The following is a 24,583-nucleotide window of genomic DNA, read 5'->3' as shown; positions in this document are numbered from 1 at the left end:
GGTATAGTCATTCCTTTCTTCAGTTCTTTGTATTGCTCCCAGAACTCTCTGAAGGGCTGGTTTTGTGAACAAGAATTCCTTCAGCCTATTTATGTCATGGAAGATTTTTCTTTCCCCTTCAACTATAATAGACATTTTGGCTGCATATAGTAATCCGGGTTGGCATCTGTGAAAAATAATGAATACCAAAATGCAAATGATTCTTAATAAATACCCATCTCTGCCAGGTGGAACACTCAGTATCTGGTCTAGAAGTCTTACACTGTTGTATATTGTTAACTATATGGGGATATTGGCATTTTGTTTTGTCTTTTTGCAAAGGCAATCTTGGGTATCATTATGGTTCTTATTCTGGGTTTGAGACAGTACCAGCCAGGGGACATTTTATTTTTAACCAACTTTGGCTGTTTCCTTTCATCTTTATAAGTTGTCTGCCCTTTCCTGAGCTAGAGATTGTCCAAGTACTTGCTTCTTAAGAACAATGTTATATGGTTGTGTGGTTTTACCAGGCACACACCTTTAATCCCAGCACTCCAGAGGCAGAGGCAGAGGCAGAAGCAGGTAGATCTCTGTGAGTTCAAGGCCAACCTGGTCCTTGGTCTACATAGTGAGTTCCAGGTCAGCTGGGGCTACAGGGAGACCCTATCTCAAAAAAAAAGAACTGTTGTACCTCATCCACTGGACTCCAAAAAAACCACCTAGGACCCAACACACCAAAATGCAAAAGCAAAGGTTTATGATTTATTCGGGCTTAAGCTCGGGCTCTCAGACCTCACCAACTCAATGGATCCGTGCTGAGAGCCCAGAGTAAGGGAGAGTGGGGCCTTTTATAGGTTTTAGACAAAGGGGCGGGGGATACCGAAGATACATTTTGGTTGGTTCAAGGATCCTTTGTGCGCCAACATAATTTTAAACCGATTGGATGTGTAAGATGCAGCCCTGGAAGTTTCTTATTAGTAGATGCTATTCTCAGGGCTGTGGAATGTGCTGACTGTTACCTGTGAGGCCAGGAGTCTCCGTTTTTACCTTATAGGGCAGTTTTTATGCTCGGCCTTGCTTAATCTATAGTTTCCTGGAAGGGGGTTGGGGAATAGCAGGTGGGGGTCAGGTCATGCCAGGATATGTCTAGGCATGTCTAAAGCAGCAGCCAAGCATTTTACAGAAGCTAAAAGAGCAATTAGTGGGGGTCTGGAGTGATTGGGGGGTAGTGGGTGAATGAAGAGGGTCTCAGGGTTCTACAGAACAATTATAGGTCAGGTCATGTCTCCAGGTAGGAAGAAGACAGTGCTGCCTGCTAGACTGGATAAGAGTCTAGTTTTGTATTTATGACCAGAAGCTCACTTTTGAGGCAGTAGGAAATCATCTCGTGGTACATTACCTTGAAAGTAAATTTCACATGGGAAATTCCTCCATATTTCTCAGTTAAGCACTAGAGGCAGGAGAGTGACTCCCAAACACTGTGACAGGAATGTTTCCAAGAGGGTTTTGTGCTCTTCCTCTGGTTCATCTCTGGAATATCACATCCAGATTCATATATATTAGAGTAGAAGTCCTTTCATCACTGGATATAAAGAACCAGGCTAAAAATGAGGAATTATTTAACATTGTTCTTAAGTAGTTTGAGAGAAAGCTTTTAAATATTAACATTAAAAAGCACTTGGAGGGGCCGGAGAGATGACTCATTGGTTAAGAACACTGGCTGTTCTTGCAGAAGACCCGAGTTGGAAGCCCAGCACCCACATGGCAGCTAACAACTGTCCATAATTCCAGTCCCAGGGGATCCAACAGCCTCTTCTGACCTCCGCAGGCATTGCATGACACAGGTGCACTTATGTACATGCAGGCAATACATGCATGCACATAAAATAACATAAAAAGTGTAATTAAATTTTTTAAAAAAACACTTGGGAAGACAGGTCATTTTGGACCCCAAGGAAGGAATTCCTTTAAATTGGAGTTTACCATAAACATAAGTAGCAGACTGCTAAGCGGGAGTCTAGATTGGCACAAAACTTAAATTTCAATACTGCAATGACAATTTCCATCATAAAAAGTCTCAGGTGTCTGATTATTATCCTCATGCAATTTTCAACTCATAATCTCAGAATTAGTATGTAATATGCAAAGAAGATTACATATTACAAGAAGCTGTTAACTTGGGGCTGGAGAGATAGCGCAGCTGTAAAAAACACTTGCCTCTCTTGCAGAGGACCCATGTTTGGTTACCAGAACCCACATCATGGCCCACAATCATCTATAATTCCAGTTCCAGGTGATCCAACACCCTCTTCTGGCCTTTACAGGCACTGTACACACATGGTGCAATATATACATGCAGGCAAACCACTCATACAACTTAAAAAATAAATCTTGAAAGAAGCAAATGCCAACTAATTGGGGTACAGCATTGGTTCTAGCATTACTTATTTATCATTATTTGAGAAGTCATTTTCCCTTTATGTTTCTTCTAGGGGCTTTATACTTTAGTTTTCCAGTTCTATTGACCTGGTATAAATTTCCTTGTTCACCTTTTGACTGCTTTTATTTAGTGAGAAAACATATGATCATTCATTATACACAGTCTAACACTGATCATGGCACCTCATTGTATTAATTTCCCTAGTGTCTTTTTGACTGAACTTGATTGTCTTCAGACCAGGGACCATGCTTGCCTGTCTCTATACCCTGGGCCCCTCATTTTCTATACTGTTTGTTGAATAAGGGAATGATTTCATCAGGCCACATTATATATCTGTAGAGTTTGGATCTTTGAAAAGTATGTGAGATCACCAACCAAAATGTTTCTTCCCCAATATGAGCACACCATGCTCATAGTTGGTTATAGACCACAGGAAACCTGGTAAAGTTGGCCTATCTGTAGCAGGCCTATGCCTGTACTTTATGCACATACTGATCCATAGCTCTCTTGGAGGTAAGATGCCATCAAGGAGGCTAGAAATTGGAAGAAAATTACTGGAATATTTAGGGTCCAATTGGCCCTGTTTTCAAGAACAATAATAATCCTAAAAATATATCTGAAGTGCATTCCAATTTTCCTAACCACTTCATGTAGAATGTTTCAGTTTAGTTTTGACATTAGTTCAGTCATGCTGTATTAGTTGCCTATTTCTGTTTCTTGATTCCTAGATTAGCAAATGCCTACTTTGTGTTCACTGTTGTTTCCCCAGCACTTGACAGTGGTGCTTACAGGTAAATGATAGAGATGGGTTGAATGAGTGAGGAGCACAGAGCAACTTCATTCATCTTGCAAATGCAAATGTGAGCCCCTGAGGCTGAGAGGGCTCCTGTGACCCTTCACACCTAGTACAGTCTTGACCTAGAAGCCTCTTTTGAACCTGGACCTTCCGATTACAAATTCAGTGTTTTTTCTGTTGAACTGGCACCCAGAGAAACAGCACTGTGTTTGTTGTGTGAGGATGACAAAGTAGAAAACTGTAGGGCCCTCTTCCTAGGGTTCTTTGCCTCTCTACACTTAACTGTTATTCTTTTCCTTGAAGACCCATGGAGCACACCTTGGGGAATCAATCACTAGCCTCCTTCCCCCTTGATTGGATTAGGTTCTCTTCACTTCTGTCACAATAGCCACACCTGATTTCTGCCACAAAACTTAACAGCAGCTGCTCCTGTTCCAAAGATTTCCTTAGTGCCAAACCCCGAGCAGAGGGCTTCAAATGCACTCACAATCTGTAGGAAGGAGGCTATTGATGACTTCTTCATTTTGTAAGTGTGGCAACTGAGGCTCAGAAGGATCATTTAGCTGACACAAATTTAGATGCCAGATATCGTCACTTGTCTAAGCTACCTTAGGGCTGGAACTGGCTTTTGATCTTTTCTAGCCTGTAGTACCTTTCCTGTCATCAAGACCATGCATATGAATTGTTAGGTGAATGAGGAAGAGAGGCTGCTGGTCCCTGATGTCAGCAGTGACCACAGCAACTTTTGGGAGCTGCCCCGGCCCACCTGTGATGTGTGTTGTTCATGCCTGTGACATTCTGGTCTGCTAGCTGCTATGACATCTCCTAAATTCTAGCCTTACTTACCCAAGAAGACACAGTGAGCTGTGGTTGAAATCTCAGGACCCATGAATCATCACCCCTAGACCCCAGACTTGGCTCACAAGAGGGAGTTGGAGTTTTTAGCTCTAAGTTATTCAGTGACCACTCCAGCAAATATTGGGAAAGAGAAATATTGGGAAGGTTTCCTGAGCCTTTTCTTGCCTGGGGTCATTTACTTCAAAATGGCCTTTTTATTTCCTATTTTAAAAAAGTCTGGAGTTATTTCCAGTGTTTGGTAAATTCAGCCTTAATTTGTCATTGGAGGAAAGTTCTGGGCTGAATATTTTTGATCCCTTCTTTGAGATTAAATATAGGCATCGCTCTCATCTCCCTGCCTTCCTGCTCAGTCTGTGATGTGGCTCTACCCACTCCGTGGCACTCCCTCCCACTGAGATCACCACGACCTCTCTGTCAAACCTCAGAGACCCTCTCAGTCCTTTTCCTGATTTCTGGCAACAATGGGCACTGTCAGCACTCTGGATGTCCTCAGATTGCTTGTGTTTGTTGGCGCCACACTCTCCTAATTTTTTTGCCATCTCTGTCTCTTTGCCCTTAAATGTTATTATGTGGGTATAGTTATTTGTGTATTTATGTCGAGATACATGGTCTCACTGTGTAGCCCAGGATGACAGTGTCTCCCTACCTCCCTAGTGCTGGGTTGCAAGTATATTCTAGCACACCCAGCTTAGGAGTCTGGTTTTAAATTGTCTTTGAACTGAACTGATCCTTTTCTCTGGTTCCACTTGCTAACAGTATGCCAGACTGTCTTACCCAGACCTTTTGCCTGCTCTCCAGACCTATATCCAACTCTGTGCAAGCCCTTCATCCACTGTTGTCATGAAGGCTTCCTCTTCCTTCTCTGTACCCATACGTGTTCTTCACCCTGTATTTCTTGCTTCCATGAATTCTACTTTTCTCCGTCTGATGTCTGGAAACCTGGCCAGTTTCCTTTACTCGTCACCAAATTGTTATTAATGTTCAAAAACTGTCAATACTTCTGTCACATCTGTCCACTTGATACTATCCCTACTGCTGCCACCCTCTCCCAAGCCTTGTCCAGATGGTCTTCCTGATCTTTGACCTCTTGCTCGCTCGATGTGCCCACTGTGGGATTGTTCTAATACTCAGACTTGAACACATTACTCTCCAGCATAAAAATCTCCAATGGTCCTCTAGAGGCCTCAGGATCTAGCCCTGCTTGACACTACAGTCTTCAAACTCTCTCCTTTGACCTACTAACTTGTTTCACTTCTTCAACCTTGCCTTGTTTCCTCTCACCTCCTGGGAACACACCTTTAATCCCAGCAGGTGGAGCTCTGTGTGTTTGAGGCCAGTCTGGTCTACATAGTGAGTTCCAGGCCAGCTGGGGCTACAGGGAAACCATCTCAAAAAAAAAACCAAAAAAAAAAAAAAAATCTCTTTTTTTTAATAAAGCCTTTCCTGACCTCCTTCCTCACGCTCACCTTCTCATACCTCACTCTTACCTACTGGGGAAATGTTCATCCCCCAGTAGAGCATGTTTTACAGTATGTTGTCTTTTCCTGGCTGTTTGTCTCACATCCTCTGTGGGTAAAAGATGTCTTCCCAGTTGTGTGTTCTTGCTACTAATCATGGTGCCTAGACATAATAATGCTTGCTTACTGTCTGCATGACTAAACACATAAGATACAGTGAAAAAGATTGCTAAATAATCCATTCTGTGAATAAAGGATTTCTAACTCCCCTGTGGGGTAAGTTGTGTTTGTTTGTTTATTTAGTTTAGTTTAGTTTTATATGGCACCTCACATGTTAGCAATGTCCCAGATTCAGGAAGTTGTTTAGAACTCCCCAGTGTCTTCACTTGCACATAGATTGAAATCTGACTCTTCCCCACAGCCTATCCCATCAGCCCTGGCTTGTCTTACTTAACCTTTCATGACTGCCTCCCTTACTTGACAGGCTCCTGTGCTACTCTGCTCTATGTTAAACCAAGTCCATTCTTGCCATTTGCCTTAGCTGCTTTAGAAGGTGCTTCAGCCTGCCCTTCACCCTCTGACCCCCACCTGTCAGCGTCTCTCCCATCACCCTGGTCTGTTCTTCAGAGCACTCTCCCTCGGAACTTTTCTGCCTGGTAATGCACTGATCCACTTGTTGACTGTCTTACCTCATCACAATTAGAGCCTGTCAGAGGGAGCCATCCTGCCTTGAGCATCTCAGGATTCCCACCCAGCATTTAGGACAAGGACTGGCTATGATGTAGTGGGGTTATTTGTTAAAGAGAAACCATTATATTAAAAATAATAAAATTGAATTTGTTGATAAGCTAAGAATACCAAAGCCTGTCATCATCTCAAAGATGTATATGATCATTTCTCATGCACCTTAGGCAATTGGCCTAGGAACTAATGCACACAGCAGTTGAGTTTTATATACTCAGCCAAAATGCCTGCCCTTTCTTACATAAAAGACAAATATTTTGCTGTTTATAAGGTAGCTGGGCTGTGCCAACTCTTTTGTAGTCACCTTTTTATTAGCCATTCTGTTCTCAAAAGCAGGTCATGGGTACATCATTATTTCCACAAATTGTGTCCAAAAAACCTTATTCTTGAGGGTGCAGTTGTTGATGGCTCAATCTTCCCAGTGCTGCATAGCACAGACTCTTTGGAAAGTTGATGGTGCTGGTTTATTAGAATTCTGTCAGGCCCCACAGTTGCCTAGCTGGTGGTGTTGACTCCATTTGACTCCAACATGCTGGTAGCAGACTGGCTGCTTCGGTTTTAGACTTACTCTCCATATACTCATGCAATTTAAACATGGCAACAACAACAAAAAATCTGTCCTAAATAAGGCCTGTAGGGGAATTTGGGCTGTTCTAGGTGGCAGCATAACCTTTCAAAAAATATATAAACACAGGGTTGTGCCAAGTATTCACAAAGGAAGGGGTAGGAGGTGGATTGGCACAGCCCCAGAGTAAAGTATCCTGGAAGGTTTTCTCTAATTTCCCAGAACACCAAATTCAGAAATGATGATCTCTTCACCTCATTATGATAGGACCTACCTGCTGGCTTCGCTGTGAGGATTAAGTGAATAATGACACCATGCACTCAGTGACCTGCTTTACAAGGAGTCCTCAGTAAATGCTAACACTACTGTCCATCTCAGCTACTATTCTGGAAGCCACAAAGCCCTGGGCTTTCAGGCTGTACTGTAGGAGTTGCAAAACGGTATCCCTAGCAGTTGCAAAACTCTCCCCCAGTCCATGGTCTGCCAAGGAACAACTTGCTGAATGAATTAACTCTAGGAAACTCATTTCTTGAGCTCTTCTTCCCTACCGACATGTACCATGATTTACCCAGAAAGCAGCAGCTGTTCTCAGCAGTGGAAATTCCCTCAGGCTCCCCTTGGAGGCCACTCCCTGTCTCTGGTTTAGGTGAAAGCATTACACAGTAGTGACTTTCTGAACCACTTCAGTGTCCATGTAGATCTGTAAATACCAATATGAATCCTGAGACGCAGCAGTGTCCCTGCTCCTTGAGACATCCCAACTAGCCTCTGGAGTTTAGGCAAAGTCTAGGGGAACAAGATGGTAGGTAGAAGGGTCCCATTTTCTTAAGTTTCAGTGGTTTTAAAAAATATTTTTACCGGGCTGGGGAGATGGCTCAGCAATTAAGAGCACTGGCTACTCTGACAGAGGACCCCAGTTTGATTCCTAGCACCCACATGGTGTCTAACAACCATCCATAACTCCAGTTCCAGGGGGTTTGACCCCCTCTTCTGACCTCCATCGGCATTGCACCTACCTACACACAGGGAATATACTCATACACATAAAATAAAAATAATAAATAAAATATTAAAAATATTTTTACATTTATTATTTATGCCTCAGTGTGCACGTAGAAGCTAGAGGGCAGCTTTCAGGAGTTGGTTCTTTCCTCTACTACGTGAATCAGGTCTTCAGGCTTGACATCAGTTTCCTTTACCTTCTGAACCATCTTGCTAGCCCCTCAGTGAACTTTTTAAGATAAATTCATTTGTCTCCATTTCCCTGTTCATGGTGGCCACGTGGTTTGAAATTCTCTTTTTCTATGGTTAGAACACTTTCTAGTAGAGGGCAAAATATTGAGAGTGTAGAAGCTTCCCAGGGGGAAAGGAGTTAAAGAAAAACAATGCATGGGGGCACATGCTGACAGTCTGAATATTACATTATCTATTTCAGCAAATACCGTGGACCAGATCTGTCTGTCACATACAGAGACAACATTGTTTCAGGAGGGATTTGCCAACACTGAAATGCCAGCTGTCCTTTCCTGCCCACTGGGGTAGAGACTGCCTCTTTATAATTAGCTGAAATACTCATTACAAATACTCGGGCCTCCAACTCAAATTAATTTTTTAATCTCTTTCTCTTTTCTCTCCCCTTTAAAAGAAAGTGAGTAAAGAACATTCTCCCCTGGTTTCATGAAGGTTGTAGAGGATGCTTTATCTGCCACATGTGTCCAGCTTTGCTGCTGGAGGTATAGAGAGGGTATCTCTGAGTATGTGCTCAGCCTGTGACCCTATAATGCAGAAGCTCATCCATTCTCTTGCCAATGTTCAGTGTTCTGGTGCAGCTTGCTGACTGATGGACTTCTCGATTCAAAAGGGGAACTGCCTGTTGCTCATCACCTGTCTTGTCTATGACACTATAGAAACTCAGAGATGTCTCTGAGAGCTCAGGTTTATTTTGGAGGCATGGTGTGGACCTAGACTAGATCTGTCCTATTTTCATCTTAACTGTTTTGATGGGTTTATTTGACAGAAACAGCAGAATCCATAGGCCCAGAAATGGGAAGGGGAGAAAGAGGAGGAAGAAGGAACAGGTATGGGGCCAATTGCTTCACTGTGGTCAAGATTATAGATCAGCAAGACCTTTCTTGAGAATCTTGTGGCAATATTAGTCAAAGCCACAACCTTACCCTTTGACTTAGGTACTGCTCCTCTGCTTTTTGTCATAAGGAGATAATCTGAGAGCTATACAAAGGTGAATAGATTTTCATTATGTGCTGGATAGCGTTATTGTCAACTTGACACACCTGGTTTGAGGGAGCATCAGTTGGGGAATTGCCTTCATTGAACTGGCCTGTGGCTATGTCCATGGGGCACCTTCTTGATTGTTGAGTAATGTGGGAGAGCCCAGCCCACTGTGGGTGGTGCCACCCATGGGCAGGTGGGCTTGTATTGCTTAAGAAAGCAGGCCGAGCAGAGGCCAGGGAGCAAGCCAGTAAGCAGTGTTCCTCCATGGCATGTGCTCCAGCTCCTGCCTCCAGGTTCCTGCCCTGAGTTCCTACCTTGGGCTCCCCGATGAACTGTGACCTGGAGATGTAAGACAAATAAAACCTTTCCTCCCCAAGTTGGTATTGGTCAGCATGTTTTGTCACAGCAATGGAGAATCAAACTAGGACACATTATTTACAAGGGAAAATAATGTAAGTGTCCAGCAGTGGTGATGGTTTGGTCATTATCAGGTAGCTATTAAACATTATGGTGCTGATAGCTGCTTATCGACATGAGAATTTTTCATGATAAACTTACTTTGTGGAAAAGGCATAATAAAATCATGGAAATTATGGGGTCATATATGGGCACAAAGTGAAACACATAAGGATGCCTATGTGATCAAAGAAAGAGTCTAAAATAATCTCCAACATGTTGACAGTTGTACATAAAGTGGGTATTTTGTTGCCTGCTTCGGTTTGGGGTTGTGCCTATTATTTTTTCTTAATTATGTGTGTTAAGCTTGAATTTCTTTTATAGGTGGAAATGGAAACAATGGATTTCCTTTCTGTATTTAATATATATGTATGTGTCTATATATAAATACACATAAATATTTGAGTTTAAAAGTATCATGGGCATCACTTTTTTTTCAAACAAAAATGAAGGAAGAGGGGAAAAAAAGTAAGCTGACTTTGGCTGTTTGAACTGAAGGAACTCTGGAATCCTTCCTAATTAGCTCTGTTTTAGAAAAGTACATATGACTGTGTAGATAATTAAGGTTATCTATTCCTGTCCTAAATGTCTTACTTTATCAAATTTAGTATCAATTCTTTCTTTTATGTCAGAGGTGCATTCTGTATGCCATGAATAATCCCCAGCTCTTTATGTTCATAACACTTTTCTGGCATTAAGGGGAGTAAAGGAGTTACAGGGCTGCAAGCTTCCCAGCTACACTACATATCTCCATGGTGCTTGTCCTGCACACCACCTTGCATCCACTGTGGGGGTTTCTCATTCAGTGTTTTCTAGGCTTGTCTTCTTATTTTTAAATTAAAAACCAGCATTTGGCCTATCGGCGGAGGTAAAAACAAGGTGGAGAAGTTAAAGGAGACTGATGGCTGAGAAGGAAAAGAAGAGAGGGAAAGTGTTGCAGTGGTCCATCTGCCAGCCAAGAAACCTGGCTACTCACAGAAGGCTAATGTCCAAGGATGCAGGCAGCCCAACCGTCCAGCTTAGTGATAACCAAGAACTCTGATTTTTGGTTTTGTTATTATTTGTTTGTGCTGTTGTTTGAGTTCTTACTGAGACACAGGGTCTCATGTAGTCTAGACTGGCCTGGAACTCACTATGTAGCCAAAAATAACATTGGACTTTTGATCCTCCTGCCTCCTGAATGTTAGACTTAATAGGCACAACAGCACTATGCCTAGTTTATGCAGTGTGGAGCATCAAACCCAAGATTTTCATGAATACTAGGTAAGCATTCTACTTACTGAGCTATATCCCCAGCCCAGTGAGAGCTCTTTGGCACTTACCATGCAAAATGCTGTAAGAATGAGCAAATGAGCATCATCCCTTATAAAATGAACATCATCCATCCCTTGTAGGATTTATATCAAAACTGTATAATATAGCTTTTCAGAGTACTGAGTCATCCTTAGATAAAGACCACTTAAAGGAAATACAGTTGAACCCCTATACCTATGGGTCCCACATCCAGTCCTCAACAATTTCAGCCACAATTTCACATTATATAACAAAATTCTTACATCAAGCTATTAATAAAGAGTGAGCTGGTGAGATGACTTAGTGGGCAAAGCTGCTTGCCATACAAGCCTGACAACCTGAACTCAATCCCTGGAAGCCATGTAAAGGTGAAAGTAGAGAACTGACTCCACAAAGTTGTCCTCGGTCCTCCATATACATGCTGTGGCATACAGACCCCCATGCTTACACACACTGGGAGGGAAGAAGGGAGGGAGAGGGAAGGAGAAAGGGACAGAAGCTTACTTCTAGAAATCTGAGGTCAAGGGGCCACATTTGGTGGTAGCTTTCTTACTGGAAAGTCCTGAAGTGGTACAGGGGATCACATGATAAGAGACAGAAATTGTGTATTGTAGTCTTTCTTCTTCTTTCTTGAAGGTCATTAGTATTCATGGGAATTTTACCCTGGTGACCTTATTTAATCCTGATCTCATCCTAGAAGCCTCACCTCTACACACCACCTTCTTAATACCTCACAATGAGGATTAAGTTTCAACACATGAACACTTGGAGGATATACTTAACCTATACCAGTTGAGAATTAAAAATATTCTTAAAATAAAACTGCCTCTATACTAAACACATGCAGACTTTTATATTGTCTATTGTTTATGGAAGAAAAGCAAATGTTTATGTAGCATTTGTATTGCATTAGGGATCACATGTAATTTGCATATGCTTCACTATTTTATGTAAGGGCCTTGAGCATCTGTGGATTTTGGTATCTGTGAGGGTTCTGGTCCCCAACCCTTTCAGATACTTAGAGACAACTGCCCTGCCACTGTGAGCTTCTTGACTCTATTTCCATGAGGGGGAAGGGTTTCTTAGGAGCCATCTGGGCTTCTGGTGACATCATTGGCTCTTAATGAGGGCACTAGTGGGGAAATAGATGAAAAGAGGATGGTGTTTTGCAAATGAGCCTCTCCATGACCATGAAATTCTGAACTTTGGGTGTTCTCCATTGGGGAGCTTTGCCATGAAGATGTATAGTACTTGATCTCCCTCTCCGTTTGGTTAAAGGGATGGTGTGCTAGATAGCTTTAGTGTCAACTTGACACACCTTGGGTTGAGGGAACTTCAGTTGGGGAATTGCCTCTATTGGACTGGCCTGTGGCCATATCTGAGGGGCATCTTCCTGATGAGTGATGTGGGAGGGCCCAGCCCACTGTGGGTGCTGCCACCCCTGGGAAGGCGGGCCTGTGTTGCATAAGAAAGCAGGCCGAGGAGGGGCCAGGGGAGCAAGCCAGTAAGCAGTGTTCCTCTATGACCTGTGCTCCAGCTCCTGCCTCCAGGTTCCTGCTCTGAGTTCCTACCTTGGGCTCCCTGATGAACTATGACATGGGATATGTAAACTAAATAAACCCTTTCCTCCCCACGCTGGTAGTGGTGAGAGTATTTTGTCACAGCAATGAAGAAACAAACCAGAACAGATGGTAACTTTTCTGTTGTGCATAGATCAATAATGCCTTAGGAGTTATAGATGGTGCAGCTAAACTATCAAGTACGATGTTGTTTGGTCTTATTTCTGTTCTGAAACAGAGAGCCTTTTTATTTAGTACTAGCCAAGCATATCCTAATCATAATAGCAGCCATCTAGTAAACACTTAGTATGTGCCAAACATTAATGGACTAAGCACATTATGTGTATGATATCCTTTGTGTCTTACCAGTCCCCTGGGGTATAGGCATTATTAATGATCCCTATTTTGCAAGGGAAGAAAACGAGGCACACAGAAGTTAAGTAAATTGCCCCAGTTGACATGGGAAATAAGTGGCAGAACCAGTATTCTGAGTAGTACTTGAGGGCCACCTAACCCCAAAGTCCTGTTTCCAACTGTTGATTAACTCTACTTAAGACTGTGTTTTTCATTTAACTGTTTATCAAGTGTGACAGGTATTCTCTGAGAACAGACAACCTATCAAAATACTGAGACGTTTCCAAACTCTTTTCTATTTAATGTGTATTTATGAGCTCACGGAACTAGGATTTTACTTGCTTCAACAAGTTCTGGGGCAATTCAAGCAAATTCCCTCTAAGTCCACTGTGTTTGTGTCAAACAGGTTCCTTGTGTCCGCCAAACTTCTTAAGGTAGCATGCTGGAGACTTTTTGGAGGAGCTATCATCCTTGTGGATATCTCACAAGGACCTAGCACTGCCAGTCTCTGCAGCTTAGAAGATGATTCAACCTCTCTCACCTTTAGCTTACCCCTCTATAGAACTGAGGCAGCCTTCACAGGGTGGTTGGGCCAAGTCAGTGACAGGGAGACACACCCAGGCCAGACTTGACATGTTGTCAGCACTTGCTCTGTCAAGGGTAGCTGATATTTCAGAAGCGGGGCTTTGTGTCCCTGCTGCATCTTGTCTCAGCAGAGAACTCTTTTGCTCTGGACCCTGATTCTCCTTTCCTAGCTGTCCTGAGACTGCAGTCACTAATTTTAAACCCCCAAAAGGAAAGTGGGAGTACCCTATCTCACAGGATAAGGTCCTAAAATACTGCAGCCCCAACTCCTTTCTTTTGACCGAAAGACCAATTAGAATTGAAAGTTTATTAATTCAGTAGATAAGCTTAACATATTCTTACAGAGACAGAAAAAATAAAATTCATGCAAACAAGTCAAAGATTTTAAAGAAACAAAGCCATAGTAAGCACCTGATTCATAAACATTTCCTGGTTGTTGTCTAAGCTAACTTAGACACAGTGGAAACCCAGAGTCAGTGGTTCCTATCCTCAGCTGCTTATCAGAACTATGAGGCCAGGTGTGGATAGCGTATTCAATACAGATTCTTAGACCCTGACCCCGTCATCCTCATACAGTTGCTTGCTAGTGTGAGAGTCTTTCATTTTGGAAAGGATATTTTCTTTTCTTTCATTTTTATAATTTGCTGAAAGATTGTTTCCAATGCTCTTCCCTTGGAAGGATTCTCCTTTCCACAAGTTTCAGAATGACAGGAAGCCCCACTCATTCAAGGGTACCATTTCCTCAAGTCCCGTGGCAATAAGAAGGAAGGGCTGGGAGAGGGATGTAGTGGAGGTTGGCACTGTAGAAAGCTTGTCCTCACCTTCATTTTATGGGGGTGGAAATGTAGACCAGTGCTTTCTAAAGGGATTGAAATGGGCTTGGAACCCTCTTACCTTGAACACATTTGTGAACGAATTGCCATAAATCTGGTGACAAAAAGCTAATGAAGTTCAGAAGCATTAAGTATGAAGTGGTAAGAGACTTAAAATGAGGAAGTGTGCTGACCATAGTCAAACGGATCCCCGAGATCTGTGTTTTGGATCCCCTAGAGAACAAAGATGTGGCAGTTTACAAGAGGAAGGAATCCCCAGACTTTTTGTGTGCTTGGGGCTTATGTAATTCTTCAAAATGGAATAAGCATGTTTTCTAAGGGCACACAGAGACATGATTGAAAAGGTAAGCATTTATTTCCTCAAACAGAATGACTTTTTAATTTTACCAAGAAGAACTTTCTTGTAGAAAGGTATGCTTTGCTGTTACCAGCTACTACTGGGAATCTGCTACAGCTGGGCCAACATTTATTACTGATCTTTATTTGATAGCTCTTTCTTTCAGAATATGCCCTTTTCCATTAAGTCTACACAGTATTCTGGAGAAAGGACTCTAAAACAAAAAGACTGTGAGCAAGCTTGGAAGGAGTTTTGTTTTTAATCCCAAATGGCTAAACTATCAAGATACACTGGTATTGAAGAGAATGAGCCCTCCATGGTTTACTTTATTAAGGACTCAGCTCAAGTGTCACCTCAGAAAGAAGCTGTTCTGTCCACAGAATCCAGTCCACCCTTCCCCAGACAGGCACCTACTTTCACACTGCCCTGATTTCAGTTTCTTTTCTTAGCTCTTACTACCACCTAAAATGAACTTTATTTGGTTATTTACATGTTTATTTCTGTCATGCACAAATATGATATTTCCTAAACTTTTTTCAATCACTTTAATAATGAAAATCTTCACAGAAAAACTTATTTGGGATAGGTTCCACCAATATGTGTTCGTTATTGTTATTGACTTATTTATAAAGTGTTTCTACTTAGTCATTTTATATTTAACACATCAGAAAGCACATGAAATAGAAATTTTACAAGGATATCCACAAAAAGTATACAAACTGGTAGATATTTGCTGCCTCTCTGGCGGCTACACTCCCATGTCCACCTTCAGCCTCACAGTATTTGAGCATGAGTGGTCTGAGGGCAGGAGTCTTCCAGGGCTTGTTTCCTGCTGGATTCCTGATGCCTAGAAGAGGGCCTGCCACAAGAAGCCACTCAGGAAACACTGGGCAAATATTTATTATTCAGAAGTAAACACAGCTAAGGTGCAGCACACTCTCCAGGCTCTGAATGGCTGCTGGTTTCCTGAACCTTTGTAGGACAAAGGAGAAAAACCCTGGTTCGGGGATCAGAAAGTCTTCTAAATACAGCCATGCTGAGTAAGGGATTTACTGTAATGATTCAAATCCTTCACCAAGGAGGTAATTGCACCTTCACTGACATGAGTGCAGCTCAAGGCAGACAGCTGGTTTCTCATTTTTCTTATAACAGATGGTACCAGTGGAGCCACTTCTGAGGTTTTTTTTTTTTGAGGAAATATGCTCAAAAACAACCTTAAATATATTTTTCATTAACCATACATGCTTCCTAAATAAAATGAGATGGCTTCAGAGACTGCAGATGAGAGCACTGGTAGGAAGGTGCTTCTGGGAAGGTACTTCCAACTTGCCAAACAGTTAGGGTCTGGTGTCAGAAACAGGGGGAGGCCCTGTACCCCTATTTTTCAAACATGGTGATAAATAAAGGCATTTCCAGACTAGTTCTGGAAGAAAATATGGGAGGAAAACCTTTAGTTTTGGCAATATTTCTTAGGCATGACAACAGAAACACCACCTATAATAGAAAAACAGTGAAGTAGACTTCATCAAAATTCAATCTTCAAAAGTGCCTTTCAAAAGACACTTGAGAAAATGAAAAAGACAAGATTCAGACTGCGAAATTATATTTGCAAATATATCACTGATAAATAACTTGTATCCACAATCTATACAGAAATCTTGCAACTTAGTAAGAAGACAGAAGGCATTCATAGAACAGAATATGATTCAGTAATAAAGAATTGACTAGTAACATACATGAATGAACCTCATAAATATGATAGATGAAATAAACTAGCTATAAAAGACAGTTTATGTTCATTTTTGTGGAATGTCCAGACAGAACGAACCCCTGAAAGCTGAAGTACTGATCAGTGCTTGTCTAGAGCTGGGAGGAGAGCTTAGCTATAAATGATAGAAAGGGTCTTCATAGGATGATAGAAACGTAAAAGTAACATTGGAGTAGTTACACAACTATATCAATGCTCAAAAGTTCTACACTGCAAACTGGTGAATTTCATGGTATGTAAATTATGCAACAGAAAAGCTATTTTGAGCTTTCCCAGGAATACTAAGTATTCTGTAACTGTTGATTGTTGTTGTCTTTCTGTGGATACTATAAACAAATGATAACAAAATTGAAAGTTAAGAAAAACATTAAATGACTGTGAATACTATACCTGAATAGACAAGTGCATTTTTAATCAGTTCACTTAGTTTACCTTCAGAATAGTTATCTAACTATTCTGAGATCTATTTAGAGTTTAGGAAAATGTCATAACTTTACAAAGTTAAGAAAAAATGGGCCTAGTGGCCAAGAAATTTCCCAGAAATGAGGTGGGTGGCACTGAGATATCCAAAATAATTTTAAATGGTACGCAGATGAACTCTTTTTTTACCTTAATCATAATGAGACCTTATTACATAGCATGAATTAAAGTACGTGAGTGTGTGTGTGTGTGTGTGTGTGTGTGTGTGTGTGTGTGTGTGTGTGTGTGTGTGTGTGTGTATTTTTATGTATATGTTTTGTTAGGGAGATCAGTTTAAAGAATGATATTTATAAAATGCTATGGATTTAAAATATTCATGGTATACTAAGATAGTCCAAGTCATGAGACTAGGGCATGCATGAGTGATATTGGGCAGCACTGCTCATGATTGGGCTGGAAGAATGCAGTCAGGATGACTCAAATTGGATACTAAAGTCTAAGATTCATCCAGCATTTCTGTCTTCCTTCTCTACCAGAAACAAAATGTGGGAAATTCCCCTGCCGTTGTATTTCTCTTTTCTGAAGCATAATCATCCTAGGCTAGTAAACAAGTGCCTGGTCCAGAGCTGTCGTGACCAACCAGAGTGAGCAATTCCCTTTGACCTCACAAAATTCTGATTTTGGAATGACTAGCTTCCCTGGCTGCCAGCAGTCTTGTCCTTGGTCTCTGGCAGATCCTTTCCCTAAACATTTTGCTTTGAGGCTATGGAGTCTTTCTCTTTTTTTAGTATAACCTTTGAATTTTGTCAGTTCCAAATAAACTTATTATAGAGCATTAGAATTTCAAAGGGGATAAGATAACTACAACATGAGGTAAAGACAAGACCAGGAGAAAATTAGTCCTTAAAGCTCACTGCAACTCCTTGAGATATCAAAGAAGCCTACGAAAAGAGGTGGCATTTGAAGCATGCTTTAAATAAATGGCTAGGCAGTGATTAAGACAAGGGCAGGGACATTCCAGGTGGAAACAGCAGCACCAGCAGGAATGTGAAACTGGGAAGTCAAAGCATGCCCATGGCACAAATCAACCATTGCTGATGTGACAACAGGGATGGCAACCTGAGGCCCCTGGACCAGATCCAGACAGGGTAGCAAGTTTATTCTACCATTAGTGCTAACTTCCTTGCTTTATAGCTTGTGACATTAGAATGTTTTTCAGCAATAAGCAGCTTAACGTCTTAAATGGTTTTATGAAGTATCTATATAATATTCTTAAGTTTGCTCCTTAGTCCACAGTCTAAGCTACTGACTTCATGGTTTTTTAAGGAAAGGTCAAGGGGAAGCCTTGCTTGGTGACTCATGTCTGGTAATCTCCATGCTTGGGAGGTAGAGACAGGTTCAAGGCCATTTTCAACTACATAACAAGTTCCAGGCCAACCCTGGCTGCATGAGATACTGCCTCAAGAAAAAAATAAAGGAAAGAAAGAAAGGGATTTGGAATGGGAGTTGGAAGTGGTGGCTGTAATCTGAGCACTCAGGAGAGCAAAAGAATCTCAAGTTCAAGACCAGCTTAGGCTACATAGCAAGACCCTGTCACGCCGCTCCTTGAAGAAATGTTTGGGGCTATAGCTCAAAATAGCATTCATGAGCTCTGATTCAATCTCCAGTACCAGGGAGGGAAAAAAGAAATACAAAGGGAAGAGATGAGTATTGAGAGGGGCTTTGAGTCCTTACTATGAGAGACCCTCAGATGAGGAAGATCTAGCTCAATTAGGGGAAAAAAAATGAAAGTTATGTGTACATTTGGGAAGTCTAAGAGTATATCTAACTAACCCTATGCACAATTGGATCCAGGAGCCCAAATTATTACACTTGGCTTCTCTTCCATCTCTCTTTTTTTTTTTTTTTTTTTTTTTTTTTTTTTTTTTTTAAAAGTTTTGCAGTCTATCTGCAACGAAGCTAGTGTTTTTTTTTGTTTTGTTTTGTTTTGTTTTTTTTTGAGACAGGGTCTCCCTGTAGCCCCAGCTGGCCTAGAACTCATTAGGTAGACCAGGCTGGCCTCAAATTCACAGCAATCCTTCTGCTTCAGCCTCCTGAACACTGGAATTACAGATGTACACTACCATACCTGGCAGTTTTCTCATTTTGGCAAGCATTTTTCTATCTCAATTATATGAAAATCTTTTTCCTGTGCAATTCATTTTTCAAAACATAAAATGTTTAAGAGTAGAAAGAATTTAAGATAAGGAAACAGGAGGTAGATAAGCTCTTGATAGTATAGAAAAATAAATTCATCCATTAAATATGCATTGTAAATTGAATAAACACCCTTTCACAAATTTGTCCAGAGGGCCCAAATTTTTTCCTTTGTTTTTTTTTCCCTCCTCTTTTTTTTTTTTTTTTTTTTTTTTTGGTCTTTTTGAGACAAGGTCTCCCTGTAGTCCCAGCTGTCCTGGAACTCACTTTGTAGACCTGGCTGGCCTTGAACTCACAGAGATCTGCCTGCCTCTGCGTCTCAAGTGCTGGGACTACAGGTGTGCGCCACCATGCCTGGCTTCTTCCATCTCTTTTTAAAGCTTCATTTGCAAACAAGTATTTGCCAAGTGATTATGAAGATCTCTGGTCACCTTACACCAGTACATTACACTTAGACCCTACGGATGATGGTCAGGTATGGCTTGTCCTTGAGCTGGTTGCTGTGGTGGCTCAGGGCACTCTGGTTAGCCAGCCTGTGCTACATGCCTCACTGCAGTGAAGTCAGTGAAATACTAGACCCACTTGGGGCAGATAAGAACTTCTCCAGGTGAACCAGAGGAAACAGATAAGGGAGCTACATGCTACTCTCCAGGGGAAGGAATTTATTCTACATTTAGCAGACAATAGAAAGTTTTCAGTGTTTATTAAGCTATATGTTTAGGAGGTCCATATACTCAGAGTATGCTGTCAGATGGGTCAGAAACCAAGCTTGCTGTTCCTATGAGAGTGCCTTGTCCTCTGAGCAGTAAGGAAGCATTTAAGTGTTGTAAGCAGAGAAATTACATCATCAGGTTTGTATTTTGAAATGATCACCACTGTGTAAATTTGCTTAGTAAGTCATAAATGGCCCAGAGTAAATTTGAATCCATCTCAAATTTGGGAGAAATAGAAATTCTAATTTTGTAAAATCAGAATTAATGATATTTTGTTGTATTCAGTTCCATTAAGGTGTTTGAAGTACAAGAACTAGTCAAAGATTTTTTAAAAAGTCATATTCTTTCAAATTGTTTAACAGATGTTAAAACTCTTTTTTCTAGTAGGAAGGTGATTTTGCTGGAAAATCATTCAAAAAATTTTCCAGTCAATAACCTCCTTAGACCCAAAGGAACAAGAGCCAAAAAAACAAATGCATTCAGCCCCTACTAGTACCCCAGCCCTGTGGAGAGTGAGAAGATGGTAGGGTGTGTGAGTGGTGTGGATGGTCACACTAGAAGAATAGGGCCAGGCACTGAGGGAGAGGCAGAGTGGAGAAGAGGTTTGAGTAGCTTGAAATCTGAGCAAAACAATTTTCCACATTTAGATGACTAAACACCAGAATTAGAGAGGAATCAGCTATTCCATTAGAGTCCATCCCTCCTTACCTCTGCCTCATCTGCCTTTGATGGGGACCAGACCAGCACTGGTATGGTTGTAGGAATTTAACATAATCCTCCTAGACATTGTCATTAGCAGAAGGCCTTTTCCCATTGCTGAAAGTTCTGAACACAGTGAATTATTTTAGGATCCTTATTTGAGGAGTCTCCTCTCCACAGAATTATTGTAAAGCTGAAAAATCTGGGAACACCACTGCTAATTATAGATATACTTTTGTTTTTAGCAGTAGACATTTAGACTTTTATTAAATCTTTGCCTCTTACTAGTCCAAATAGAAAATATTCCCTGAGATAAGTCTGTATAGAAAAGTATGCTAGATAGCCTGGCCTCTTGCCATGTCCTTAACATGTTGTTCAGCCTACACAGAATGCAACATCAGAGGTGTCCTCTGTAACTTCCCCATGACCTGGTGAAGAAAAGGAGCTGTGGATTTACTGTAATAGCTTTACCAAGGGGAAAGAAGGAAAAAAAAAAAAAAAGAACCTAGAATATTCAGCATAGCTTCTCAGTAAAATGGGCAGGATAGGAAAATTAGTTGTTACACATGGAAGGTGCACTCTAAATGTTGATGGAACTTGACTGCAAAAGCAGAGAACAGCGTAAACTGGCAGCTGCCAATGGAATACGCAACTTGAACCACGGACTGAGGCCGCAGAATCTAAACTATCTTTTTGGTCTTGTCAAACATCCTTCTAAAGAGTACAGTTTGCTCTTTGGATGGCAGAGAATTGGAAGATACAAAGGCTGTGTATGTGTGGGGCAGGGAATCTCTGGACTTTCTGTTCAATTTTGTTATAAACCTGAAACTACTTTAAAGTAAAGCTTACCTTAAAGGAAAAAATAAAAAAATGTGCAAAAACTACAAGTTACCTTTAATTTCATTATCTAGAGAAAGAATGTGACTAGTATGTCAATCCAGTTACTGCCTGCGTTTTTGAACAGCCTGTATAGTGAGAAGAGTGCATGAGATGTGAGTATATGACTCAGCTAATCATTCTTCAGCAAACACCTAGGTTAGAAGTCCAGCATTGCCACTGTCCCTGACTTCAGTCTGCACCTCTCTGTCACCAACCTCTCCCTCCACACAGTGGGGACGCATGAGTGATCAATTCCTTATTTTTATTGATATTTTTTTTACCTCCGAAATGCATTTATTTGTTATTCATAGAGGTTACAGTCTATAAAGTCACTAAATTGGCAAATATCCAATGTTTTGACCCTGGGGAAATAAATGTTAAGATCCTATGAGCTTCTTGTCATGGTATTTTCACCAATTACTTGATATAAACCATGTTTTATGTATATTTCTTCATAAAGACACCTTATGTAACTCGTTGGTGATTGATTGCGTGCTCAGTGACCAGCTCTGTAGCTCTGCCTGAATGAAGTCACTCCAGCACACATTCTGTCTGTGAGACACACCACAACCTTCCTGCTTAGGAACAGCAGAAAGCACTTCAGCTATATGCTAAAGGGGTAGAGGACATTTTAAATAGTGATATTTTAAATAAATAACACAAAAGCATGGCATTACACAGACCTTAAAAGATACCCTTCAGTGAGAAAACTGAACGATGAGGCAGAGCCTTACCTTATTAGATGCAGTTGCACACAGTAGGACTTCAGTTTTTCACTTCTCTGCCTAGGCATGTACTCCACTGACCTTAAAAGTACACCAAACATTTTTTCAGGGTTGTAAGTAAACTGTAGAGATTAAGTAAATTTGCTAATAAGACATCTGGAAATAATGAAGATAGCATGGTCTCTAAAAGCAGGTATTTTACTGATTCTTTGTGTTCTTCCTTCCCTTTTACCCCCATGGTTCCTTATATGTCCTTCTCTCCTCCCTTCCCAGTCAAATACCCCCATTTTCCCCTTGATAACATCCATTTCCTACTATCCCGTCTCTTGGGCTCTTTCCCTTTCCCTTTGTGCTTCCTTTCTATTTTCCTGGCTCCTGCTACATCAGGATCTTTTACTCCAGTTTTAAAATTCATGTACCTTGTAGTTCATTCGTCTTTGTTGTAAGAGAGCACCATTGTATCAAGACACTAAAAAAAGTATTTTTCCATTTTCCTGAAGGTTGAAGGTTCCATGTTTTACTTTGCCAAATAATTGCCAAATAATTTGTGCTGTTCATTCTGTCTGTCTGTCTGTCTGTGTCTGTCTGTGTCATTTTGGCTGAAGTAGCCAGTGAAGTGCTCTGTGTGTGTGTGTGTGTATGTGTGTGTGTGTGTGTGTGTGTGTGTGTGTGTGTGTGTGTGTGTGTGTGGTGGTTGGGGATGGAGAGGCTGGAGGACAGCCTCAGGTTCTAGGGTATTGTTCCTTGGGTGACATCCACCTTTTTTCCCTTCTTCCTTTTTTTGAGACTGGGTCTGTAGCCCCAGCTGGCCTAGAATTCACAGAGATCTACCTGCCTCTGCTTTCCTAGTGCTGGGATAAAAAGTGTGTGCTACCATGCCAGACAGTTTGGGGGGATTTTGTTTTGTTTTGTTTTTGTTTTTGTTTTTGTTTTGTTCATTTGTTTTGAAACAGGGTTTTCAGCCAGTGAGCCCTAGGAATCCATCTACCTGCCTCTCCTGGGATGACAAATAAGTGCCACCATACCCAACTTCTTAAAATATGGGTTCTGGGGACAGAACTCAAGTCCTCATGCTGGTATGGCAAAGCATGTTACCCACTGAGCCATCCCCCTAGCCCTGCTCTGCACATTCACTCTGGGCATTCCTCAGCATTTCTTCCAGTGTACACATACACAGTCCTCCAGGGTCCATCCTGGAAATGGAACTGCTGGGCTGCCAAAGATAACATCGTCCACCCTGCTACATGATGCTGTGCTCTTTTTCTGAAGGAGTATGCCCGTTTCTACCCCTCCTCCAGCAGAACACAAGGGTTTTGGATGTTCCACATCCTCATAACACTAGCATTTTTCAGTATTTTGATGTTATCTGTTCAGTTACACTGTGGATGTGTAGGATCATTTTACTGTAGTTTTGATGTGCATTTCCTGTCATAGAAAAGTGGTACACTTTTTTCTTTTGGAGTTTTCCCTTTTAAAGTCCCTATTGAAGTTTCTTGCCCATTTTCCACTTGATACCCCTTTCTTATTTACCAGTAGTAGTTGTTTGTGCAGTCTGGCTCTGAGTCCCATGTTCATTTATATGTTATAGACCCTTCCACTCTCAATGTTGTCTTTTAATTAAAACACTTGTTTGTGGGGGGTGTTTATTTTTGTTCTTGTTTTGAGACAGACTCCTACTAGCCCTTGAACTTACCATGTAGTTCAGGCTGGCTTCTACTCACAGTCCTCCTGCCTCAGCTTCCTAAGCACTGGATTACAAGCACGTGCTGCCATACATGGTTCAAAGTTAATGTTTTGATATTTGCCCTTATAGTTAGCCCGCTTTATGTTCTATTGGATAAATCCCAAACTCAAGTTTTTAAAAATATTATTTTATTTTTATGTGTATGAGTGTATTGCCTGCATGTATGTGAGTGCACCCATGTCGTGCAATGCCAAGGAGGTCAGAAGAGGACTTCAGATTCCCCTGGTACTGGAGTTAAGGACGGTTTGTAGCTGTCATGTGGGTGCTGGGAATTGAACCCAGGTCCTCTGCAAGAGCAGTCAGTGCTTTAAACACTGAGCCATCTCTCCAGCCCCCAAACTAAATTTCTAAAATTACTCTTTATAGCCTTTATTGGTTACCTTTGGTATTAAGATCAGGCAGCAGATTTGTATGGTGAGACAGGAAGTCGAGTCTTTTTTTTTTCCTTATGTATATCCATTATTCTAGTGCTATTTATAGAAGGACACTTTGCACAATCATTAGAAAATAGCATATTCCTGTAAAAAATGTATCACACAGTAGAAACAAATAAATTAATGTCTAATCCATGCTGTGTACCCAGATCCCTGTTTTCAGTCCCTTGTGGATATAGTCTTGTACTCATAAATTTCATTTTAAGAATCATGTTTACTTATGTTGTCTGAACACCACAGGGTAGTTGTTACATGTGAATCCACAGGACCTTTGCAAACCCAAGCCAGACAGGGATCCAGCATGGATGGGGGAGGTGGGCAGAAAGTTCTAGCCTAGACTGAGGACCTGTCAACAATTGAAAGATGCTGAGAAGGGGAAAGTCAGTTTTTCCTACTGGTGTGATGTCTAGTAGGTTGACCAGACTCCAAAGGATAGACTCATACCCAAGAGCATTTAGCAAACAGAGATTAGACTTCATAGGACTCTACAAAGAGACAAATAATAATAGAGGGCATG

The 24,583-nt window shown here is 41.3% G+C and overlaps 1 protein-coding gene across 1 annotated transcript in view; it reads left to right on the top strand.

The window, feature by feature from the left end:
• Positions 1-24,583, top strand: part of LOC103743570 (rho GTPase-activating protein 26) — a 422,060-nt gene that overhangs the window by 369,817 nt on the left and 27,660 nt on the right. The gene's annotated exons all lie outside the window — the stretch shown is intronic.

The sequence above is a fragment of the Nannospalax galili genome, unplaced genomic scaffold, assembly GCF_000622305.1.
Source record: "Nannospalax galili isolate Female #2095 unplaced genomic scaffold, S.galili_v1.0 scaffold222, whole genome shotgun sequence".
Taxonomy (NCBI): domain Eukaryota; kingdom Metazoa; phylum Chordata; class Mammalia; order Rodentia; family Spalacidae; genus Nannospalax; species Nannospalax galili.
Note: the sequence above shows the minus strand (reverse complement) of the source record. Positions and strands in the feature narration are given on the sequence as shown.